Source organism: Falco peregrinus, chromosome 3, assembly GCF_023634155.1.
Source record: "Falco peregrinus isolate bFalPer1 chromosome 3, bFalPer1.pri, whole genome shotgun sequence".
NCBI lineage: Eukaryota > Metazoa > Chordata > Aves > Falconiformes > Falconidae > Falco > Falco peregrinus.
The window spans coordinates 92,568,269-92,594,986 of NC_073723.1; the positions used below are offsets into that span (position 1 = coordinate 92,568,269).

General features: G+C 41.3%; 1 long non-coding RNA gene across 1 annotated transcript; it reads left to right on the forward strand.

Annotated features, from left to right (window-relative positions):
* On the forward strand, positions 1-26,373 carry LOC129784159 (uncharacterized). Its single transcript, XR_008746595.1, has 4 exons — positions 1-112; positions 1,819-1,893; positions 23,327-23,449; positions 25,582-26,373. It is a non-coding gene; the product is annotated as an uncharacterized LOC129784159 (long non-coding RNA).
* The last annotated feature ends 345 nt before the right edge of the window (positions 26,374-26,718 follow it).

Below are 26,718 nucleotides of genomic sequence, written 5' to 3' on the forward strand. Positions count from 1 at the left end.
TTTTAGGTAAAAGCACAGCTTTAAGTACCCATTGCAAGCTGCAAAAAGCCTATGAGTAGCCCTGCTGTCCTCTTCATTCCTCTACTTCTTTGAAGTCTTCCAAGGTCTCCAGGTAGGTTCAAAATATGTCATTCAGTATGATGAAGTTTAAACGGATTTACTTGTTGTGATAGTTGGTCAATCTTTAAACAGAGGAAGGATCCCATTAAAAAATGGTCTCTGAGAAACTGTAAGTAGCAGGTGTACATGAGTCTGAGCTGCAGTCTAGAGCCCTGGATGGCACTGGTAATGAATATTAACAACTTCAATTACATGTATTTTTTTCAAATGCATTCATCAGTGAGGGAAGAAACAGCCCTGCCTAATATTTATGAATTAAAGACGTGTGCTGGAAAGATTCATACCACAGCCATGAAAGAAAACACATGCATACGAAAACAAGTAGGAGAAAAGAATAGCAAGTAGTCATCTTAATACAGGTTATATTAGTATGGCTAGTGTACAAGCGGGACAGATTAAAATTGTGCTCCTAGTTTTTTAAGGTCTTTAACCTTGACTTTGTCAACTGAATTTTTTTAAAACATAAATAATAATGGCAAAAAGTTGGTTTGTATTTTGAGGTAAAATAGAGAAACAAAAATGCTATAATGTGACACTAGAATGATACCCCCATGCAGCTAATTCAGGGTAATTCCATATCCTGGCTTTTGCCACTGGGGCACGCATGTGTTCTGGTCTCCCAGTAGGGCTAGAACAATATCCCACATCTCCTCCCTTTCTACACCACTGCCTGGCTCCTCTTTCTGGCCTCTGACCAGGGGCCGTGAACTCTCCTCTTCCCTTGTCTTTGGTGTAGTGTATTCCTTCTCCCAGCTAACCTGATTCTGGTGAGGCCTTCTTTACTGGCTTCCAACTCCAGTCTGTTTGCTCAAAATGGCCCCAGTCTCCCATTCTTTCACTCATTTTTTCACTCATTTACTATTTATTTCCTTCCCCCCCCTTTTTTTTTTTTTTCTTTCTTGGCTGCTCCCCCCCATGTTCTTATCCAAAAGCTGCTTCTTCCATACTACCTGGGAGTGAGAAAGTGGGCAACTGGGAACATGGGTGGTAGAGGATGCACTCTGTTGCAATGCCTAACCCTGGTCCAGGGTAACCAGGAACCTCAGCTGTGGAGAAAAAAAAACCTCTGTATTTTTCCCATGTACCGAGGCTGAAGGATTTTCAGTTGTGCTGTGGGGCAAGGGCATGAACAGTGTGAACACAATAGGGCTTCACTGACGTGGAAGATGCCTGATGAAATTGCACCAGGGATATAATTATTCAGTGTGTTCAGCTAGCGGCTTTGCTAAAAATGCAGGAAAGATAGAAGGCAAAATTAATTATGTAGAGCACAGTAAATCTCTTACTCAACAGCTCCATAGCCTATATATGGCTCCCTTTTTAGGATTCCGCGTGGGCTTATTGTAGAGCTTAATGGCTCAGTTACCCAATCATAATGACCTACTGTGTGCAACAGCTGAGCATGATAAAGCACTCCTAATGTGTCTACAATGCAAGGTATTTTAATTCTGACATGAGTGTTGCAGGAAGACGCGGCACTCTTCCACACCAACACATGGACAGACTTAAGTGGGTGGTAGTGCCGTTGATGGAATAAAACAAGTAGTGAAGTTTTTCCCACTGGGAAAATACATATACTATCTGAAAAACCTAACTTATATTTTGCTGGCTTTATAAAAGGGCAAGTTCTTGTTTATATTAGAAAAATACATTAAATATATTTTTGTGTCCCTAGTAAAATACTTGGCTTCTTTTTAGGGTCTCTCACTTAGTGGTTCTATTCCATGTATGAGCTGAGAACTGCAAACTTACAGCGTGCATCAATTCTTCAGAGTAAGTACTAAGGCACCTGCTTAATTTTTCCCATGCGAAGCAGCTCCTTGCATTTCAGTGGTGTGATTAGACTCTTGATTCCAGAACTCTTCAGCTGTCTTACCTCACTTTACACCCTTTATGTTCGTAAGGATCCTGCTTTTACCAGGTGCTTTCTCAGGAAGAGCACGCATCTGTAGCACAGGTGTACCTCTTTCAGCATCTCTGGGCCACATTTCTGCTGGCACTCCTTTTGTGTCTGTCTTTTCCTACCCTATTGGGGTAGGAGAACCCTATCTGGGTGTCAGGCATTGGAGACAGCCAGAGTAATAGCAGGAAAAATTATTACGGAAGCACAGAATACCTGGGATTGGGACCTCGTTCCCCTAGGTGTATAAGCCTAGAATGAAACTTGTAGCTGTTCAGCAGGGCTGGTCTAGCTTATTGAAAGGTTTTGTTCTGTGCTCACCACAGATACTGATCTGTGTGTTTGCAATCTGAAGAAACAGAGGGACAAGACCCAGGAGGAAGCTCGAGAGCAAAGAGCTGATGTAGTTTCTCAAACCATGTGATTGCGACAAACCAGTTGGGTAGTTTAGACTGAGGCTCGCGGAAGTGAGACGGGAAGAGTGCCGGGCAGAGGGATGGCCACAGATCGTTGTCTGTGTGCAACTGTTGGCACTGTCCTTGGCTCTAGGAATGGCATTTCCACGTCTCCTCTCTTTGTGCGTCCATTTGCCTCCTTTCACAACCCTCCTCCGCCCAGCCACAAATTTAGTGATTGTTCTGGGGAAGGAGGCATGTATATTCTCTGGCTTCTGAGCCCCTCAGCTTTGTACAAGGGAACCCTCCATGGCAGTGCAAAGCTGAGATTACCACAGGTATATTCCTCAGTAAATTTAATTCTGCATTCATGAGTTCAGTGCTGTTTACAGGCAAGGCAAATATGTTTCCTCAGGAGGTGGGGAAAAAACCCCCATATCCGTGCTTACTGATAAAGAAGTACAAAACAGTGTTGGCACAATGATTTCTGAATCTGTTTGGGAGTCCTATCATGCACTGTTATAACAAGATAGCTGGAAGATAGTAATTTTGCACTTGATGGAGAAACATATTGTAGAGCTTAATGAAATTTCATCATGCACTTTTAATTGATTTCAGCAAGGGAGACCTTTCAAAGCAAATATAGCTATTAACCTAATTAGCGTTTCATCTAATATACTGAAATTATATTTGTATATCAATATATCAGGCAAATATTTGTATGAGATAGGCATTTCAATGACTACTCAGCTGAAATGAACAAATTAACTTCTTCGATTATAAGGGCCTTGTTTCCTACAGCTGTACTTTGCAGTTCATTTTCCAGTGCAAATGCTTAAAATCAGACTGCTAAGTCCACAATTAATCTGAAATAATTGGCTTTTTTTTTTTCCCTCCAAGTGATCTGGGCAGTTGCACAACTGAGCAATACTGCATGTTGACTCTGCAGCCTGGTTTTTCTGAGGGCTGTGCTAATGAATCCAAGTCACTGGGTCCATGCAGCGTGGTGAGAGCCTTTTGGAATGGAGCACTGGCTGGCTCCATCCTCTTGCCCTGTCTGGGTAAGATGAAGCTGAGTGCACAGCATGACATGCTCTGGTACCTTGTTCTTCTGACTGTCCAGCGTGTGAACCAAATTTCTTTTTCTGTGAAGCAGTGAAGATGGTGTGAGGTGGTGAGTATCATTCCTGTATGGGGCCAGGACAAGGCTGCAGCTGAGACCTTGGTGTTCACAAGCATTCCAGGGTTTGCCGATTTGGCTATAGCATCTGTTTTCACCGATCTCAAATGCTACTGGACAGCTTTCAGTAGACATGACTACAAGGGAAAATAATCATGCACAGTCAGTCGTAGGTCCTCCCTTGGTGGTTATGCCGACCTCTGTGGTGCATACTCAGAGCTCCATTGAGACTGGAATGAATTTGATTCCATGCCCATTCAAATCTGTGGTAAAGCTCTCAATGGAGTGCAGGATCAGGCACATAGGTCTGGATTTGAGGGAGGACCTATATTCCGCAATTGTCTGCCTTGAACCACCTTGAGTGCAATCCAGACCTTTGGTGTCTGGCGCTTTAGAGGCCTGTACAGTAATTAAGGACAGTTAGACACTTCAGAATGAGATACAAAACAGCCAGCAGGCTCAAGAAGTGCCAGGTACCAGCTAAAAGAAATACTGAAAACAAGAATATATCTGAAATCTGGCCATTTTTTGGGCTAGGGCACCACACACAGTACTCCATTCAAACATGGCTCCATGCACCCACCTGATATCCTGAAGAAATAGGTCCTGAAGTTCTCCTGCTGATGGGTATCCTCAGCTTTGGTCCCAAACTGCTGAACAAGACTCACTCCTCTCTCTTACACACCTCTTTCAGTCAATTTGTTCTCACATTTTATACAACACCTTAGTGGCTGGAGTTCATCCAAGATCTGGCAGATCCAAGTCCTGTTTTCCACTTTGCTTGAAGTGTTCTTACCATTGTCTCCTGTCTCCAAGGGAGGTGTGGGAATGTTCTCCACTGCTCCTGCAAAAACTATTCCACTAGTAAGGCAATAATTCGAGAGTGCCACAGAGAGCATGTAGTGAAGTTTGTAGCCTCATGGTTAGGGAACTCAGCCAAAGAGGAGGAATACAGGATTTTGATCCCTGTTTCTAGGGCTGTTCACGCGTTTTATTGCTTGATGTAAAGCTCAGAGGAGCAAAGGCCAGATCTCAGGGCTCCCCTTCTCAGGTAAGTAAATTCCTTCTAAGTCCCACCTTTGATACCCAAATTCTTTATTGATCTGTAACAGTTTTGGAATTCAAAGGTTTTTCTCAAGGCTGTGGATCTTCCCTGTGCTTTGGCTGGGTATACCTCCTGGAAATTAATGGAGTACATCTTTGGACAGAAAGATTACCTACATTTTTCTACCCAAATTCAACCTTCCTTTTGAATCTTCCTTTGGGTTCTGTGTGAAGTCATTCTACCTCAGAGGGAATTAACTGTTATGTTGAACTCTAGTGTAGTTATGGCAGTTCTCATGGGTCTTCTGTTATGACTCATAGTATCGTGTTCTTTCTTTTGTGTCTAGTAAGTAGTTGGCAATTCTCCCCAGCTATGGCATAAAAAGAAAAGCTTAAATGCTGTACTTAAGCTGGGCAGAACTTATGAACCACAGCTGCTTGTGACTGAGGTTACTGCCATCACAGAATACGCTGGATGGGACTGTGTAAAGAGGAATACCTGATGACAAGGTTGGCTAGAAACTAGGATGAAAGTAGATGAATAGAAGGGATGAAAAGGACAGTGGGGAGCAAAAATACCTGTACAGGAGTCTAAAAGAAACAATCCATGGTGGGACTTCTATTTCTTTCGCATTGTGCCAACTTATTTATTATTTCTACTGAGGAAGGTTAGAAACAATTTTCAGGAGCAATGACTATACAGAATTTCTCTATGTAATGAGTCTTGCAGTGGCGTTACAGGTAGCAGTTGTTTGAATTATCAGTCTGAAAACTCTTTGCGCTGGTGTATGTTATAGAAAAGAGAGATTGCAACTACGAAAATGTACACAACTGATTTTGTGATGAGTTCTAATACCATAGATTGCTAAAAAAGAAAAGCGATAAATGTCAAATCACATTTACCTGTAGGTTTCCCTGCTGCCCTCATTTCAGCTTGCACAGCAAAAGGAAATATCAGTACAAGTGTCTATTGGGAGTCAGTTTCTAGTCAATGTTGAGTAGTAGAGATGCAGTTCTAAAGTCATAGGTGGTTTGGAGGCTCTTAATTTTGTTTCTTTAAGAAAATATTTCACTGCAGTTGGAGAAAAGGGATGGAAATATTTTTCTAGTCCTATATTTTGCTGGTTTCATAAAAGCCTTCACTTTGACTTGAGGATATGGACCTTTAAATGGAGTAAACTACTGTCATTATTAAAAACACCTTCCTGGAAAGAATTCAGAGATGTTCAAGACTATTCTTTTTTTTTTCCCCTGGCACAATATTCTAATTAACTCTCAACCATTTAATGAGTAATGTTTTTAAGGTCACTAGCTTGGCTGGGTATTTGGTAATAAAAATTACACCCCACGTCTGCAATAGGACCACTAATTTAAAATAGCCATTTGATTCAAACTGACCTGTTTGCCAGCATAACTAATGAAGTGTCACTTTAATATTTAAAGTACTGTTCTTTCAAGGTAATTGCTATTTACTGGTAATTCTTCTTCATTTGATGGTTTATTAGGTACCTATAGGAATTTAAATTGGGCAACTGAAAAACTGTAATTGTCTAACTAGCATAATGCTTTGCTATAAATATGCCTGGGCACCTGTTTAAGGAAGTTTTTTGTTTGTTTTTAGGGAAGTTTTTTGTCTCTACTTTTTCCACTGTGAAAGAATGGGGAAGGCTGATTTGGGAAAGAGATTTTACTTATTAATAAGATATTAGGAAAGAGCCAGTAGGAGGGGGCTGACATCCTAAGGAATGCAGGGACTTGTTTTGGCTAATTCTGCACCCACCCACTGTGGGTGTCAACATTCCACTCAAACGTGGCAGGGCTTGGCCTCCCCTCGTGGCAGAGGGGATAGATTTGCAGGAGGAGGGAAAGGGAGAACAGCCAGGAAAGAACTGATCTGAAAAGTAATTGCAGAAAGAGCATAAACCAAGCATTTTCTTAGAAAAGAAAAAGTGTAGTGGAAAAAAAGTAGCTGGTGAAATAAATACATTACTTGCTTGTTCCTTTTCTATTCTGGCTTGTTAGTGAATATCTTCTTTTATCCTCAATGCATCATGATGCTTTATTTTGACCACAAAATATAGCTATTTAAATGAACCTTTTTGCTAAAGAGATGTGGAGTTTTGTGATGTCCTCCACAATCTGATAAATTCTTTAGAAAAGGGCCAAGAAACAGCACTCTGTGAGAAGTTCCTGCTTGCTTTTGTTAATACTTGCCTCTTAATAAAAAAGCTTTCTGAGTGGGCTTTGCAGGTTACAGTCTTATTAACCTTTTCTTTCTTCTCACTTGTGACAGGTTCTTTTTTTGAAGCTTGAGTTCCCAGCTCTGTGTCCTTAAATGATTTTTAGTATTGCTTCTGTGACACCAGTGTTTTGTTCTTAAGCTTTTGCAGTAATAGCTGTTAAACAAAGTTTAGGTGACATGACCCTAAAAGCAAGAGTTCTTGAATTTGCCTTCATATTTTCCTGGTGTAATGTGAGTGCTTCAGTTACTAGCGAATTTATCATTTCCATATCTGTAGATTGTGAGCTAAGAACCAAAGCAGACTATTGTTCACTAGCTTATGCAGGACTTTTTCACAAAGTGGGAATCTCCATTTCCCAAGAAAGCAGTTGATTATTTTTTTTATTATTCTTGTTTACCATTTTAATTTCAAAGTGAAAAAAATAATAGGTGGAAGCAGACCCGGCCATGGAAATTTCATCCTTGATAGCTGAAGTTTAACCAACTTTTAGTTGACCAAAAATCAAGTACTTGGAATGGGAGATGTTGAGCAACACTGTCTTTTGGTAGCTTTACCAGTACTTTTTCTCTGCTAGAATTTAAAGTTAAGAAAGATAGCGATAGCGTCCCTTCCTCCAAAAATGTAACACATTCAGTTTGATTTGTGGCTTGTCCGTGCTTGGGCAATGGGAATCACTGAAATGTCTGTCTGCACCTGAATTCCAGTCCAGTGGTGTATCCAGTGGGTGGTGTGAATATGCTATGTCATTTGCTCCTGGGTGCATCATCCAGTGGAGATATGCCAGATGACTTCATCATCCCACTCAATCTTGCTACTGTATTTTATATTTTTGCAGCAAGGAGACAGCACAATATCCTGGCAACCTATGTACACAGTAATGAAGTGTCTGCCCACACTTCTTAACATAGGGTTACTAACGATGATTGCTAACATAATGCACTATTTAAATGGCCTGTACTGTCTAATGTAGCTATATACATGCATAAACCAGAAATTATTTTGTCATGGTTGCTATACTTTGTGCAAACATTTAATGAAAAGCACTGTTGCAATACGTAGAATACAGACATACTTTGTTGATTTTTCGTGACTGAAGAATTTAATTCTTCACAGCTGTGTTAATGCTGTTTTGGTCCACAACTTTGATGAGTTACTATTGATGTGTTTTGATCTATGACAGATCCATAGAAAATCCAGATGTGGTACCTTTCGTGGTCAAACGCAGGAGAGGATTGAACCTGAATTCAGATTTGCTGCTTAGGCCCATCGTTAATTTACTTGAAAACAGATTCAAAAGTGGGATGTTCTTACTGAAAAGTGCTGTTCTCAAAAGTACAGGTGAAACTCCCCTAGAAAGAGTGGTAGTCACTGCCTCTGGGCACGTGCATATGTGTATGAGTCTGTGTGTTTGTGTACGTGTTCATGTTTGCCTGTGAAAACACATTGCTTATGTGACGGGTCTTGCGCCAATTCACAGCAAAAGCTTTTAATTTTATTTATTAATTTTTTAAATTTTAATTTATTTTTATTTTTAATTTATTATTTTATTATTATTTATTAAAAACGTTATATTTTAATATAATAAATAAGCCCAGGACCAGATAAGCCCTCTGGTCCTGGGCTTATCTGCTCTCTTGCAGAGGGAATGAAGGTGCTATATATGTTGGTAAGCTACTGCTTAGTTATATTTTTATTTTTTAAAGATTTTTATTTATTTTTATTTTTAATTTATTATTTTACTATTATTTATTAAAAACTTTATATTTTCTCATTTTTCCGATATAGAAACTTTTCTATATGCTAATAGGAAACGTGATGTGAAGAAGTAAGAGATCTTCTTTGCATTCTTAAACTGTTTCCCCCCCTCTTTCCCGTTCTTCTACACCAGAAAAAAGTCTTTCAGAGTAAGAGGGAAACACAGATGTGAACTGCTATGAAAGAAGCTCGTGACATCCAAAACAGTTTGTGGTGTTTGCTTTTTCTGCTGTCATGGCACGAGCTCACAAATACCATTCTGAGCTCTTGAGGCTCTCTTTCTTCATTGACTTAGCTCCTGTTATGTGCAGAGTCGATGGGAAACCTTGCGAAGGCTTAAATAAATACATACATTCAAGTTGAAACCGAGCTGGCTTCCAGCAGTCAGGGTTCCCATTATCTCATCTTGTTTCAATCAAAAAGCTTGTATGAAGCAATCCAACTGTATCGGAGTAAACAACATTGCGTACAAATTTATAAATATTCTGCCTTGCCCACAACAGTTCTGTGCTTGAATAAGGACCTTCCCTGCCTTGAGTAGATGCTGTGTCCTGGAGTGCTGAGTAGGTGCCATTCCTCTCCTGTAGGTAGTTTTATCAGCTGTGGGATATGGGGGGAAGGTGCTGAGAGATGTCACTGCTGTCCATCCTTAGCTGATATTATGTCTGTGTTCAGAGAAAGAAAAGTTAAAGGATATTCATTAGGGTGACAAATCCTTCCATGGTGGACTACTTGAAGATGGTTCTCAGGAGCGTGTTCTTCTCAGGGTAAATCGTGCAAGTGGCAGGTTTTCTCTCTTGGGAGGGAGGGAGGGAGGGAGTGAGTTCAGGAAGGAAATTTATCTTTACCCTTCCTTTTTCTCTCATAAACACTTGGGGTTTTGTCCCGTTTCCTAATGGCTTCCCTAATGTAGTCTTGTGTGTCAGAGGTCTGTGTAATCTTGTCTCATAACACTGAAGACTGGCATAGCTGCATTCCTGCAACGTTTAGTTTCTGGTCAGTGAAAAGCTGAGATTTGGAAGGCTTAGTCAGCAAGAGGTTGCGTGTGGGGTTTGCAGATCATGGAGGTTGGTGTCAGTAGCTTTCTTGATGGCAGCTCCTAAGGAAAGTCTCTACTTAGGACTCATCAGATGGGGTCTCAGTACATGCTGGGAGGAGAGAGGACATGCTTGGTACACCTGTTGCCTGCTGCTTTCCCTCTGGTCCTGGGCTTATCTACTCTCTTGCAGAGGGAATGAAGGTGCTATATATGTTGGTAAGCTACTGCTTAGTTATATTTGCCTTTCACCTTAGCACCTGGTTCCTTTTTCACAGATTTCCATGCTTTGATTTCTCGTCATTCCTCACACTTATAGGAGGTAGTTGTGTGTCCCAGAGGTTCAGCAGGTCTTTGGCTCCCACCATCTCCTCCTAATCCTGCTCAGAAAAAGGTGCTTTTGATGTCAGTTCCAGTTCCCCATACTCAATGTCAAATTAACTCAGCTTGGAAGATTTTGATCAGTATTTTTGGCTTGTGCACATAGCAGCATCTCCCAAACCTGTGACACAGGCGAGTTTCCATCGCAGTGTTTGCTCACAGCAGAAGCATGTGAAAAGAGTGCATTTTGGGAATGGCTAAACATCAAAGTTGGCTGTCGGTGAGCTGTCCTGAGAAGCATAATGCTTATCCTAGAAGATGGCAGAAGTGTTTATGTTATGTTAATGGCCAGAGGTCTCAGTTCACATTTAGGTTCCTCTCTGCCACAGCTAATAGAATTAGAGATGAGAAACCTGTCTTATACAGACCCAGATTTGCTGATCTCTCTGCTTAATTACAGTAAAGAGAAGTCAGGAGTATCTGTGATCATCATTCCTGCCTGGTTACACTCTATCATCTCTTAGAGAAGTGCATTTTTGCAACTCTAGAGAGAAAAGGCTTTTTTCTTTTTTTCTTTCCCCCTATGGGCTTGCCTAGGAAGATACCCATCTTTAATATTAAGCTTTGAAGCATTATTATGGTAATGTCAGGTAACTGCTCTTCAATGTAGATTGACAGCTAGCTATTAAATAAGGGTAGGGAAGAATGTGGCATCTGTGTAGTGAGTGATGCATGTGGTTATTTTAAAATGTTTTTTTTATAAGCAGAGACACAGCAATTGCAGGTTTTCTTTGCCTTTTTGATTTAACAGCATTTCAGAGTCTTTTGCCAAACCACAAGTAAAAGCAACATTTAGATCAAACTGCAGTCTCAAAATATTTTCCCCACCCTGATTCAAGCACAAAGGATTTAATTTCTAATCAATTGCAAAATGGTCTACTGGAAGATAGTATCTTTTGCATGTAGCCATTTGAGCCTCTGAAACAAGCAGAAATGTATTGGTTTCTAAAGTCACTCAATTTCTGACCAGTTTTGACTAAGGTTTAAATTGGCAGGTGCCTGAAGCTGTAATAGACTCATCTTCAATAACAAGCTGAGCTCTGAATTGCTACTGGTTGGCACTGGCAGGGATACCAAGGTGAGCTCACAGAGCTCTCAGTACATGTGCTCCTTTTCACAGTTAAAAATGACATGTTCTGCCAGCCCAAACAAAATTGCCAGCAGGAAAAATAACATTTTCCTCTATGCCATGGGTTTTGGGACTAGCATCTTTGTCCCAAGCCTGGTTAATACATTTCTTTTTTTCATGCAGCAAAGGCTATGGCAAGGAGCTGGACTGGACCATGGAAATAGAGGCCACCTGTGGACAGAACATTGAAGAAGAGATGGTGAGAGCTATCTCATGTCTATCTACAGTTGGTAGTGTGGCAGGCATTTCCTATGCCTCTCTCCCTTGGTTCCAGAAAATTCCTGTGAAGTGCCACCTGCTGCTCACATATCACTTGCATAGCCTAGCTCTTTGCTTTGTGTAAGTCTTCTTCTTGAGGAATGCAAATTCTGTTTTCATTGTTACTTGGCTAAGAAAATGGTGAACTCTTGAACCTTTTTCTCTTACAATTTTAACTGAACTTGACCTAAATATAAAAGCTGGAAGCTGAATTAACTTTTTCCTCCCTGTTGTGGTCAAGAAAGGGAAGGCAGAAATATCAGACTGACTGCTGCTTCTTGCAGCTCATCCAGCCTGACAGGCTGGTGGGAATGCCCGTCAGTCTCCCACCCAGCTTGCTGGCTCCTTGGGGCAAAATATGAAGCGGGTCTAACGTGGTGTAACTTGCATTCCAGCCAGCAAGCAACTGCTTACTAAAGTACTCCTGAAAGTTGTTTGTTGAGTTTTCCTTGTTTGCAGCAACTTTAACAAAGCTTGTAAAGTCTCCTTTCAACTCTGTAAGTCATACCATTTCAAGTTCCACTGCACAGAGCTACATAAGTATAAAAGCAACATTAAGAGAGTCTCGCTTGATTTTTAGAGTGAGATTAATTAGGGCATGGGGGTATAACTAAGTATCACTGCATGTGTTCGTTGCTGAGGTGCTGAGGTCTGGTCCAGGAGAATGGCTACTGAGAAATCTTGCAGTCAAGACTTCTTTCCACATGTTTCTTTGTTTCTGGGGGGGGTGGTGTTTGGGTTTTTTTTTTTTTTTGGGGCCTTGCTTATTGATGTGGTACATTCAGACACTTACCGATCCGAAGCACAAGGAGATTGTTTAGAGGTTTCAAAAACACAAGGGATCAGGGAACTGGCTTTACGTTTTTGTTAGGAAGAGAAGATACATATGACCATGATTAAAAAGTCATTACGAAGAGGACAGTGATCAATCGTTAGCTGTGTTCACCGAGAAAAGAAGAGATTGACTTTAACAATGAAGTTAATTGACACTGGCTGCTAGGAGAAATAGTCATCTTCCGAGAGATGCTTAAGCATTGCAACTGGCTACTTGCACAAGCAGTTGGCATTCTCCCTCATGAAAGAATTTAAGGAGCAAGTTAGATAAACCTTTGCTTGATACAGTCTAGGGGTACTTGTCCCTATTTCCTGAAATGTTTTCAGTTTTCATTTGGTCTGGCATGCCTGTGGGCTTCAGCTTTAACCCTGTAACTTCTGAAAAGGAATCCCCAATGTATGCCAATAGAAAATTGCCTGAATAAATACCATTAAGGCAACAGGGCATTTAAAAGACCTCCCATGAATCCTTAGCCTCCTATGGTGAAAAGCATATCAATGTGTACCCACAATGCTCAGAATGCCTGTAAAGTTTATTGGAAAATAAAGCACCGATGGTATCTAATCTGTTAACCTTAAGAGAGAATCTGTTCCTCTGCCTCAGATTGCAGGCATACCATGAAGTGCTGAGATTGGCATGAGCAGTGCACATTTTTATTTGAGGGGAACATAAATCCTAAGTATCTTGTTTGTGTGTAATTATTCTTGCCCTGAGGTTGCAGCATCTTGTGCACACAGCTGCATTGTGAACATTTTTCCAAGTTTATTTAGTACCGAGTGCAAGTACTTTACATGTCAGAGCTGGGAACGCTCCTGTTTCAGCTGACTCCACTCCTTTGGGGTGTTGTAGAGCGCTTAGGTGACTAAGCGAGAGGCAGTTGCACAAGCCTGGAGAGACAGGGAGCTTATTTAATCACATTATAGAAAGAGAGAGTAGGCGCCCAGGAGCAGACAGAACTAATCTGTGAGAAGAGAGAGAGTGAGCAAGTATTTTTTACGGAAAGGATTTGGAGATCAATGGATTGGCAAAGGCACGCACCTTTAGCAGAGGATTTCTACATACTTTCTTCATTCACATGTGTCCATATTTAAGAACCTAGCTAAGGGCCTCAGCTCCTGTAAACTCAGAGCAGTCAGCAGCTTATGATCTGAAGCTATGTTCCAACAGGAGAGTTTATTGCTTGTTTGGTTTTGCTCCTCACCCATCTCGGTTTTTAAGAGATTAGCAAATGTACCGCAGTGGCAGTGGCCTGAGATTTGATTAACCAGTATCTTGGTGGTTTCCTGTCCTCTTTAAACTGCTTTGTCCTTGTTAAATGGTGCAGAGGGCAAAGTGAGCCTGCTGTGTGACAGAGGTGCTACCTGGAAATGGAGATCCCAGAAGCAGCGTGGGGATTTTTGAGGCTCTTTGGCCTTAGTTTTAATGAGGATATGATGGACAGGTTGAAGTGCTGGGCTGTTACTTTATAGAATTAACTCACTGTGTCTGTCCTTGGTGGAAACAGACACAGGGTAAAGATGTGATGATCTATGTGATTCTGACTAAATGTCAGTAACAGGACACGTGAAACGCCTGTGCATATGTTGTAAAAGCATCTAGGCACTCACATATTATGGCCCTTGCAGCTTACATTATTTTATATTCCCTGGAGTAATATTTCTGTAGTAACTGATAATTTTGTTCTTCAGTCAGTCCTTTTATATTGCGTTATTAATGGCAGTACATAATATGGCAAGTCCAGATGTACCCATAGGCTGGGTCAGTGTGTAGTATTGTACATCCACTGCAGGCAAAGATGGCCAATATAGAGTGCAGGAAAGAGAGAGCAGGGAAGAAATGTCTATAATATGTATACATCCTTAGCGATGCTTCTGGTTATGGTTTGTAATCATCTTTGTTTTCAGAATCAGGTGTGGGACATAACATGTACATGAATTCTGTCTTTCAGCTTCTTTTCAGTGTAGAGCTTTGAGGGAACCATTATTTTTTGTGTGTGTATATATGTATATAAATATATATATACGCATGCATCACTTCTTGACCTCCAATCTGTAGGCAGTCCAGGAACAGTGTAATTGATTGAGACTTGTTGTGGGGAAAAGATTTGATCATTGTGTGATTTTATGAGGTGACTGATCTCTTGAATGATGTCAGTATGCCGTGAGGCCAGCCACATGAGCAGGATATCATGTTTTAATATGGCTCTGGAAATAGAGGGAGCGGTCAGACCCATGTTGGAAACAATGTCGTTAGAGCAGGTATGAAACTGAGTCACATGGGATTTCAAAGAGCTGGAATTCAGAATCTGAGTTTGTAGCTCATTTCAAACCAGTTCCTTGTAAAACAGAAACAGGGATGGCTATGACAATAACAATAGTATAACATACAGCTCTTTAAAAGTCCCAACACAGTTTTCTCCAGGTGACAATATTGGAAAATCCACTCCTGGTGCTTTTCTTTGGGATATCAGAAGGACCAAGCAGGTAGCAGCATGAAGCAATTGTCATAAACATTCAAAATAGATGAATCTCCATTTCAGGTTTTATTGCAGCCTTGCAGTTTGGGCTAGGTTCTCTGAACTTTGCTAACCTTGGCAGATCTACAGGGAAAGCCTGCAAAATCCTTGAGTTCAAAGCAGGCAAAATATATGACACCTTTTGAAAGTTTGGCTTTGACTATTGAGTTTATTTGAACTTATGTTAACCAGAGCCAATAAAAAATGGTTTGCATGAGCTCCCGCAAGGTGAAATTCCAGCAAGCAGAGAGAATGAGAATAGACAACCTGTTTGCCAAACACAGTTATTTTTATTTGTGTTAAAGGGAGAAATTTGATAGAGCCTGAGTACTTTATGTTTGATTTAAGGTAGGAATAAGGAAGATTATAGCTTAAGGATATTATGTAAGAAATATTATCCCTCTGTGAAGATATCCTGAGCAACTTGAACTGTATCTGTTAGGTCATAACACAAAAGACTCCACTCTCTGGGCAGTTTATATTTCATTATAGTAATACCTGTGAAAACTAAGGAGAAAATAAAGCATGAGGTGGAGATCAAAATATGAATAGTTAACTAGCCATATTGAAATAAATAAATATATTAAACAGAAATAAAATCTGGCCAAAATAAATTATAGTTTGTAGTGGCAGAGTCAGTCTTATAGACCTCATGCTTAAATGAGGGGCTAAGTTCGTACTAGACGAGGAATGAGTTTGAATAGCCCACAGCCAGGAGCAGAAGGAGATCCTACAGATATGGAATTAAAGGTTGGATACCTGGGGGAGAGAGGCAGAGAAGGATACTTCCTTTTTTTTTTTTTTTTTTTTTACTAGATACTCTGACAAGGAATGATAGGTGAGGATGACTACTGAGGTGCAACAGAGATGGTAAAGCAATTGTGGAGATATAACTAAGAAGGTTGTTGGTTGCATGTTATCACTGAGTAGATACTTCACGTGAACTGTTCAGGTATGACGTGTTACTGAATGGAGGTCCCTGAAGAGTAAATCGTGCAACTTCAGTTTCATTTGGAAATGGTGGGAGGAGTTTAAGTGAATAATTGAAGATATAGACAAAGGAGGTGGGGCAGGGGGCTACATATGTATTTGTAGTTCTGGAAATGGTTACTGAAGGGAGAGGGTAGGAGAGGAGAGGAATAGCAGGAGTGCAGGTACTGGAGCGCACATAACTTGTGAAAGGCAGAAGTAAAGGTAAACAGCGTGATGTTACTGTGAGCCTTTAAAAAGATAAATAAGGAGAGATAATATGAGTTAAATAACCAACCTAACAGAGCCAAAGATATTCTGTGGAAGTATGATTGCTGAGGCAGTGTGGTTATATCTGCAAATGACCTCAAGAACTGGATTTGGTAGATAAGAGATCTTGCTTGTTAGAGGTCTGTCGCTATGGGAGGCTTTGACTTCCCAGACTAGATGGGGGAACAAATAGCTAAATTCTGAATGCAATAATCAACAGAGTTCCTTGCCAGTCACTGAAAAAGCAACAGGCAATACTTTTTGAGATCTGACACTGTTAAGTTGTAGAATGAAATAGAAAATAACCTTGGTTTGAGTGATTTCAGTTTCAATTAAAATGAAAGATAAACAACTCCAGATCTGTAGCTAAGCTTCTCAGTTCCAGATGGATGGCATTTGATACGTTTAGGGAACTAGCTAAAGCCTGAAGAGCTCAAGAGGACTGGATTGTAAAGCAGTGCAGGCCCTTCTTGGAGTCAAAGGTGCAAAAAATGTCTCAAACATGTGTATCTTGCAAAGTGAAAAACACAGAAAAAAAGTTATCAGATATGACTGGATAAGGAGTAGAAAAAAGAACAGATCAGCAAAGAAAGCCACATGCAAGAGGTCAGGAAATGTATAGCTAAAATGAGAATTGGCAGGAGTCAAGATGAGTTTGATTCTGCAAAGGAAATTCAAACAAATAACAAAAAATTATTCAGCCACATAAATAAAAGGGAAAAAAGAAAGTAGTTGGGCATGGCCCAATAATTTACCAGATACTTTGCTTCTGTTTCAGTTAGGATGCTGATTCTGAATATGCAGGCATCACAGGTTTTTAGTGGCAACGAAAACCTGGAAATCAAAATGGCTTTGGCCAAAGTGGGAGAAAAAGCTCAAGGAATTCAATATTGGAAGAAGGCTGGATCATTGTCATCTTGCTATCTGGAAGGAGCTGATACATATAATTGTAGGCTCAAGAACAATATTTTTGATAGGACTCAACAGAGGGAGGGGGACGCTATTCAACTGGAGAATGTAGGTCTGTCTTTGATGAAGGGCAAGATCAGCCCGTTAGAGTGCATGTTCTTTGTAGCAACTGTTCTACCAGTCTGAAAGAAAGAGTAGGGCATATGGTAACGGAAAAAAGCAAAGAAAACATAGGAGGCTAGATCTAGCATGGTCTAGGTAAACCTAATCTCTCCCTCTGATAAAAGCACTGGTATTTCTAGCCACAGAAGCGCAGTCCTTCTTGCTTAGCTTTGAGTATGGTGTAGTAGGTGAAGTTGAGACAGGCTGGGTAATGGCAAAAAATTGTGACTAATAGGTGAGCTGAAGGGCAGATTTAAGTGAAAAGAGCCATTTCAGACTGGAGGGAAGTTGTTATTGAGATCTCTTAATGACTGATCTTGGGACCACTCTTCTGTGCTAATTTTACTAGGGACTATCATGCAGAAAGTGGAAGTGTGCTAGTGAAACTGGCTGCGACAGAGTCAGGAGGTAATGTCAGAAGGACCAAATACCTGGACAATATATCAAGGCATAAAATGAGAGACACAGAGAGAAGTAGATGTGAGAACGGTTATAGTAAAGGTGAATGCAAGGCTCTTACTAAAAGAATTTCTGCTATAAGTGAGGGGTTCACCAGTCAGGAGTAACTGATGAGGAGGAAAACACTGACATGGTAGATACACTATAACTGAAGGTCTCCATCACTGCACGAGTCAGTGAAACAGCCATCTAGGTCGTGGGGTGTAGCAGGCAGACTATTTTCAGTATGCACATGTGTAAGTGCTGTTGTGCTCAGTTCTGCAGTCTGATTCCGAGGGTGGGATACCAGCTGAGGGATTTCTTTAATGACAGGCATTTCTGATTTGTGTTCAAATATGAATACAGCCATTTGCATGCATTACTCACCCTGTTTCTTCTCCTTTGATGCTGAGCCTGGGATTTAGAAGAGCACAGAGCTGTCCAATGTTTCTTAATCCAAAATTTGGTATTGACTGTCATTGGCAGGTTGTATTTTTAAGATGCCTTCTTTGAAATGTCAAATATTATCCTAATTGAAATCCTCTTACCTGCTATGGGATTTGTCAAACCAATTCACTCAGGATGTCTTGGCATGAGAAGATGTACCACTACTGCCTATGGAGAGGAATCCCTTGGGCTCCAGCTAGAGACAGATAAGGATTGATCAGCTTTAATATTGTTTCCTTTATCTTTTTTCTCCATCCCAGCTACCCATTCTTCTTTGCTGTCCTCTCTTCATAGAACATGTTTTTTTTTACTTCCTTGTCAGTAGTAGTTGTCAAGATAACATGCGAGATTGATCTGAAGTTTATCTTTTCAGTGTTTCATTGCATTTTGAGATGCTGGAATAGAAACTGTCTCTGCCTCTCTCTGTCTCTGGTGGGCAGCACAGTCCCTCCCCTTGGGCTAAGATGGTGCTTTATATCTGGAGTAACAGATTCTGCCACGTACTGGGAGTTGTCTTCCATTTGCACCCCTTTTTCCCCTGGATGGGGATGATGTGCAGCATGGTGAATCCGGTCAAGGCTCTGCAAGGGTCTACCTCACTGCTGGTTTGGATTTTTCGTTTAGATAACCAGTTGATTATGTCTACCATAAACATTCTGTGTTTGAGCAAGTGTGGTTTCTCCCAGCAGGAAGATTAAAGTGATCAGGCCTGGCTTGTGATGATGTATACCTTAGTGCCATACAGGACTGTCATGGGAGGGGAGTACTCAGAAGTTAATTTTTGATCCCCTTGTGCTTCGAGAGAAGAGGGACACTTTCTGCTTTGGTTGAGGTGGCACCTGGAAATGTCTGTCACTTTCTCTATGTTCAGTAGCAGGCTTGTTTGTTCCCAGTCTGATCTGCTGCCATTGCATGCAGAGTAGGCATAGCTGAGAGGAATGCAAAGGATTTCAGTTGTTTGAGAAGAGGTGGGTGGGGGCCTTCAGAGTCCGTGAATTCATTAAAATTCCACGTTGTGTTGCAGGGTAAATGCGTGGGCCTTAATATGCAGGGCTCCAACAGGTAAATACTCGAATCTTGGATACAAGACATAGCAAGTTTTTACCTGCCCTTCATCCAAAAAGCTCACCAAGTACTCTACACCCACCCAAAAGGCAGTGTTCACCGCTACCTGAGTGTAATGCAAACTGATAGATGCAAGCACAGGTTAGGGGCAGCAATTCACCTTTAGATGGATATCTGCCACAAGTGTGTGCATGTGTTTACACTTAAGAAAACTCATTCTCTGTTTTGAAGAAATCAGACACGCTTTATGTTGGTGCTCCCTTTGAACATGTGTTGTTTTGCTGACAGCATCCATTTGCACTGTGGATTGTATAAACAACTCTCAGTACCTCCAGCCACCTTCCCAAACCCCAAAAGTCACAAAGCATCCACTGGGCAATTAGTCTCACGGATCAGAAGCCCAGAGAATAGGGGCCAAAGACTGCCTGCAGGCACCCTGCCTGTGTGCACTCTCGTTGAACCCTGTGAGGTAATATGGCCCTTTTCAGGTGCAGCCTGCTCTGTACACCGCGATCCTCTCATACCGAAGCTGGTAACTTTGCTGACAGCGATTTCACCATAGACCTGACTCTGCAGTCGCCAAGCCCCCGGCAGCGCTCCTCGCCACAGGTGGGGGACCGAGGGAGCCATGGTGCTCCCGGTCCAGTCTTGTTGTCCAGATGCAGTACCAGAACTTGGGACTGAATTTGCTCTTCTCGCCTGCAAACACGTGAACGTGTGAAGGTGGCTCGTGAATGCACAGTAGCACAAAAAGGGGAGTAGGTACCCTTAGGGAGCTGTACCTGTGGTGGCTCCCACCTGTGCTTCTGCAGCTGTGGTTGTCTGCAGCTTGTGGGGTATCTGGAGGCTTGTCCTTCAGTCAGCGATCCTCTTCTCTAGTTACTTGCTCCTTTCGCTGGACAACTCAATGGGGGGATGTGAAACCACACAGCTTTAGATCTCTTCCATTTATTTCTCTTTCAAAAAAATAAAATAAAAGGTTAAAAGAGAGCTGTGGTCACAGAAAAATAATTTCTCTACTGTAACAAGGGAACAAAAACATCTGCACGAAAACACTGAAAGTAGAGAACTGTGTTATTCTTAGGAGAGAATGTCGGGATTAAGGTTTAAAAAAATCTTTTTCTTTTTAAGGCATCCAGTTTCCAAGGGTTTCAGTTACTTCAGGGTTCAGACATTTAAAAGACATTTTCTTGATCTAACTTTTTTGCAGGACCTGAGTATTTTGAAAGACTTCCTGCACATACATGCCAGTTATTTGATCTGATCGTTGTTTTAATAAAACTATTATTTAACTAACCACGAGTTAATTTCTTTGGCCCTCTGGGAGCCAGCCACAAATAGTAGCAAGTTATTGTGTAACCTGGCTAAAGCTGAGCTCCTTGTCTTCCCTGCCAACTCCCACCATTGACAAAACCACTTACATTTGGATTTTTTTTTTCTTAATGGAGTTTAGAGTGTTATTAAAAAAAATAATAATCTTGTGAGATCCTTAAAAGTTGTCTTCACGGAACCATGTTCCAATCCTTTTCATTTCATTTTTGTGTCCAAGGATGTGAATAGATGCTCTGTAAAGGTAGAAGGGATCGACTGAGATCTGTTGTGTAGAGCAATTGGCACAGAGAAGCACTAAGTGTAACTGGAGTGTGCCTGGCCTCTACTTCAGTGAGAGGATACTAGAAAACTCACTGAAACGGGTTCCTTCTGGTAACCTGAAAAATGGGATATCTTTCAAGGAATTTTCCAGGTGGGGAAAATAATTAATCAAAATGAGAGGGTGATTTATTTAAACTATCCTAGAAAATTTCAGAATTTTGGTTCAGAACTGGGTAATTTCATTTCAAATTCTCTTTGCCATCGTGTTTCCACGATTGTGGCCCTCTGTGCCGTTTCAGGACCTGGCAGCAGAGTGCAGGAAGAGCAGGTGGGATGGCAGCCACAGCCTCCCCCTTGCACCTGTGCTGGCTACGCTGCTGCTGGTCCAGTGGTCAGCAGCTGGTAGCTTTTCTGCTTTGAAATCAGCAAGTGTAGCTGCTGCTTGCATTCACAGTGACATGTGAAGTGTTCCAAAACTTCCTTCTGTGTTTCTAATGAAACTTTGAAACCAAAAAGGTACCCATGCAAATAGGCCAGTGAGAGAAGAGCAATGTTACTTGGGAATGTCCATGTGAGACTAAGTTCCGTGGTGATGAGTTAGTAAAATACGTATGATGTATGCAGGAGGCTCTGTTTTGAGCGAACACGTTCCCCTGCACACAAGCATTGGCTCCGATGTTTACCGAGTCGGAACGATAGTAAGCTATAGCTTGATTTTGTTGGGACATTGGAGCTGTTGCTCCAGTGTAATGGAGGCCTGTGCTGGCTTAGATATTTAGTCTAAATGTGAAATAAACCAGCCATTTCCAAAAAGACAAGGCAGCTGTTGTGCAGGCTGTGAGTGTGTAGTGCAATAGAGGAAGCTGTGGCTTTGTTTTCAGGAGGACAAGGTGCATGCAACAGTGAGATCTCTTGGGAAACAGTTTGCACCTGAATGCAAATGGACGCACCTGGGAACAAGGAGTGCTAGGCCATGCCTGTGGAAGGGGTCTGGTGTCATAAGAAGGGGTGACACGTATCCTGGAGGTCAGTGATTCTGCAGGATCAGTGGGCAACTAACTTCAGAGGCATTCCTAGGCTGGTATCATGGCCAAAAGGATTAAGGCAGCCTTTGAGTGTAAAAAAACAGGCAAAAGCAGTAAACAGGAGCCTAAGGCTTATTTTTACCTGGGTGAAGAGTGTTTTACTGGTAAAGACCATATGGAATGTGATGTCTTCTGCAATTCACAGTCCAAACGAAAACTGAAAAACAGGATGGGGACAGTGAAGACAAAGAAAATACTTCTTGGGATTGGGAAGTGGGGAATACCTGGGAAAGATTTTTTTTTCATATTCCTCTGTGGTTGAGGTAGTCTGATGACCAAAAATTCTCAGGACAGTGCTGAACATTTCACCTCTAGAGATGGCCAAATCAAGGTGATGAGACCAGCTGTCTTCTGAGAGACATAGTTGAACACAGCACTAAAACTTAGCTCAGTGGCAGCAGAGCAAACCTTCTCAATCTTTTCTACATAATACCATTGGCAATAAATATTTTTGGCTCAAGAATATGCCAGATCTATAGATGGAGCTAGTAAAATTGTTTATGTTAGCTGTGTGAGGCTGTGTCTTTTGCAAAAGCAGCCTGAAAGTATTTACTGGCCTTGTAGCTCTGCCAGTCAAACACTGGAGAAGAAGCATTTCTGTTACCGTTGGCCAAAGCTAGGCAGACCTTCCCCATTCTGTGCAGTAGGTGAGGCTGATCAAGGAAATGCAAAAACCAGTAATGCTATACAACTTGTCCCAATACCACCAGGCTTTAAATAAACCATAAACACTCCCTGGAATGGTTTATGAGTAGGCAAATAAAAACAATTTAAAGGTGATAAAACTCTGTTGACATGAATACCATTCAGGTAAACCACCTTGGACGTATTTCAAACATAAGCCAGCACCTATTTAACTTTATCCCAGATGAATGAAAGAGTTCACACGTGAGGCTTTGCAAATACAAAAGGCCTTATTTGCCTGCAGACTCTGCTGCCTGACAGCTGTCCTCAACAACAGCCCTACGCTTTTTCAAATCAGTTCAGCAAGCTTTGGCTCCATGGAGGTGGTTGTTGAGTCTCAGTTGTGAGGCTTTCAGAGCATCTCTGCCTCCATACCTTATTGTCTGGAGCCAGTGCAGATTATGTGCTACAGGGACCTCTGTCACTGGACCTGCTGCCAGTGTCCCTGAAAGCTTTAATTGGATTGAGAAGCAGAAGTAAGAGGTTTTTGCCAGGCAGATATTCTATGTGAGAAGAAAGGAGCTGACCCCATTGTAGCTCTGAGGGTCTTCCAAGGGCTGCTTGGGGGACCCAAAGCCTTTCCAGGTTTAGTATAACTTCAAAGTATTACTTCATTGTTACAGAAGAAGTACAGAGGAATGAGGTAGGGGTGAAGATGTCCTTTCTGAGCTCTAAGGAGAAGTTCCGTCATGGTGCCAATGTCTGCAAGTTTTCTCTGTTAATGGGGTAGAGATGCCATAGTAGTTTCCCACTCTGAATGGCAGTAGTATTTTGCTTTGCAGCAGTTTTCAATGCATTACTCTAATCTCCAAACGAGGCTTCTCCTCTGATGAGTGCGTAGCTCTAATTCACACCGAGGAATCCTCTACACACTGGGAAGTATTGATGTAATTTAGTAATGTTTCTCTTGCAGTTAGCATCATGGATGGGGGTAGACACCAGCTTGAAACTAGAGCCCAGTTTCTGTTGTTTCCCTGGATGAAAATCTGAAGTAGCTTCAATACTGCTGGGGAATCAGCCTGCATCTCATATCCAGGTAATGGATTTGTCTCAGGGTGCTTTCATCTGAAAAAGATGCTTGTACTAAAAAGGACAGGATAATGAATGAGCCCATACTCATTGCTCTCTGCATCTGTTGTTCTGATCTTATTATTATGAAACCCAGTTAAACAACCAAGAATTTACTATCCCTTTAGGTACCATGAAAAATTAAAAATAACAAAAGCATGCTGTCCTTGATATACAGAAATTCTCAGACTAATTATTTTCAGGGAGAAGAATGACTGATGGGTGAAGTTTAAGAGTAAAAGGGCAAGAATATCTTTAGACAATGAAGAAATTAGTTTGTGTAGTTCACAAAGAGCTGGGTTGTTTTCTTCTTTTTGGTCCTGCTCACCTCTGCTCATCTGTCTGTTATTTGTTCTGTTCTAAGGGATACAAAACCAGCCCCTGGGAAGAGATAAACCTTTTGAAAGAAAGTTAGAAATTGAAGCAAATGCAAAATTTGCAAATGTACTTACCACAAAGAATAAACTGTCGTGATGTACTGAAACAGGTTTGTCTGTGGGGCATATTTGGAGGCCTTTGGGAATAGACATAGAGAAATACCTCTAGGAAATGGCACCACTCTGGGGTACTGAAATGCCTGATATAATTTCTGGGTATCCCCAGAAGGTCTGTTCCTCTCTAACTAGTAGCAGAGTGGTCCACTGATCTTTTCAGTACTGGAAAATCTCAATCTAAGGTAGTGACATGACCCTTTTTCTTTTAATCTTTACATCTCCTGGCCTCATGGTAAAACATCTTGTCCTTGCACACTTTATTTCCTCATCTATACAATGGAGACATTTACAGCACTTCCCTGAGAGCTTGGAGTAATGTCCTAGAATAGCGCCAGTATCCCAGTTGTGCAGGGGTTAGAGTGCTGCTCACAGGTTGTGACTGCTGTGACCAAAACAGGGGTCAGGGAGGGAGCTCTGGGCTGCGGATCACCCATGCAGCTCCCTTCTTCATGCCACCCAGCTAGGACTCTCTGGGATGAGTCCCTGGCTAGAGTCCTGACTTCATTGCCTCTGCTTATCTCCCTCTGAACTCATTTTGGGCTTGATTCACAAATATCTCAATACAGTTCAGCTTTGGTGTGGGCCTGCTGAAGTCACTGATCTGGAGAAATGCAGTGAAGACCAAGATTTTTAACAGGTTTGCTTATCATGTTGGTCAGTGCTTATCAGGAACAAATATTTTTCAAAATTTTTTATCTGTGAATGGCTACTCACAAGTAATTCTGATAGTACTGCATGCTGAGTTTCTCTGGCTGTCTGTCTAGTGTCAGTGGCATATTTGGTCCAGAAGTTCCTTGCAAGAGCTGGTGTACCCTATGCATGATACTAAACCCAATGGGGAGAGTGGAAACGATTTGGCTATAAAACTGTGCCTAACATCAGTTTGTAGTGACATCAGTGCAGCCAGAGCTGTACAGCTGATCATCCAAATCCTGTGGCTTTGTTCGTCTGCCCTGGTTGGCTAGTAAAGTGTTGGAGGATTTATGCTAAAACACTCTTTTTCTTCCATTTCCCCCTTTGATTTGTTACATTCTGAAAGAGACAGTAGGACAGTAGGCAAAATATTTTTAGCATGGCACATCTAGATATGTTTAAACATACTACTACACCATATATTCTTTTGTGGAGAAATATATAAACATATGTTACATATTTGTAGTACCTATTGAAGGTATTTAATATATATGTGTGATATAACAGCAATTATAAATTGTATATAAACAGACACAACAGATACTTATTTGCCCACTTGCCTGTATATGAGCATTTGTGCAAATATACAGGTGAAGGAAAAAATACTTAATATCAGCATGCACGTGAAGAGAAGATATGAAGGGAGTCATGCCAAAATGTGTTCTATATTTATTAATTTTTATTTTGTGCTGTTGGGAAAATAGTAGCTACAATGCACTTATTAGGTAGTCTATATATAACGTGATCCAAATCTGCTGGTGTAATATTGGGTCTGGGTTCATAGGTAGGTTTCTTGCTCTGTTCTATTACTATAGAGAGACATGGCTGGGTAATTCAGCATAATAAGTATATGAGTACTCATGTAGTTTGCGTGTGTATGAGTGTCCTAAAGTTTTGTTCTTGCTTGTTGCAGGGGAAGAAGGTGGGATCTGCAGATATGGAAAGGTGCATGTCAGAAGACAGCTGGCTGTGTCTCTTCTCTCTAAACCAGGCTGCTGTGAATATAAGAGGCTATATATGCAGATCAAGGTTACCAAGGGACATAGACACCTCTGGCTTCAGTTATTTTCCTTATTAAACTGGCAGTGGAAGAAGTAAGCGGTGTAAAATTCTCTAGGTCAACTCAAAAGCACTGAAAGATTATCTGTGCCCTGGAAAATTAAATTGGCTTTATGGTCAGACAATGCCCAGCAGTGTAATCCAGAGACACAAGAGGATTTGGATTGTAAAGTACTCAAATTAAAGGAGTGCTTGTATTCTGGGAGTTTGATTCTTCCTACCACAAATGGTGTTTGGTTCTGGGATTTTTGTTTGGACCTGCCTGTGCCTCTTACAAAACCAAAACAAGCAAGCTGTCATTTTTTACAAAAGCCCAGATGTATTTTCGTTTTTTGCAAAGACAGACAAATATCAGTACTAAGGTATTAAAAAAAGTAGCTACTAAAATGTGTCGCAATTTTTTCTGTTCCTTCCCCCCCAACCCTTTCTATGTTTGCCTGCTTTTTTGTGCTGTTCTACTTGTTTGCTTGTAAAATCTTCCTTGGGGCCATATTTGTGCAGACAGACTAAAACATTTTTGACTCTGAAGGAATCCCCTGAGGTAAAATTTACTCAGATAATATCTCAGTTACCACCTAACCTGTTTGGGTTATTTTTGAACACTATAAAGCAGTAGCACCAACAAAGAAAAAATCTGCATGGTACATACCAGTAGCAGCTCACTTCAGGTAACTTAAGAACTCTGCTTTTGCACAGAACACCTACAGTTTGTGGCTCTGTGTGGATGTCAGAAATGAGAAAGTTAAATGTTTGATGTGATCCCCCCAGCCCCTCCCTCCAACATTTTACCTCCTTTGTGTGAAAGCAAAAATACATTTAGCTTTACCCGATCACGGACATAAACAGGTAAAGGATGCCAAGTATGCATAACAGCACAGTAGTACAGAGGCTGCAAGATGAATGAACTGGACAAGCAGTGCTGAGTAATCACTTTATAACCAGCTGTGATTAGGCACAGGGCCCAAACCAAAAGCCAGGCTCTGAACATGCC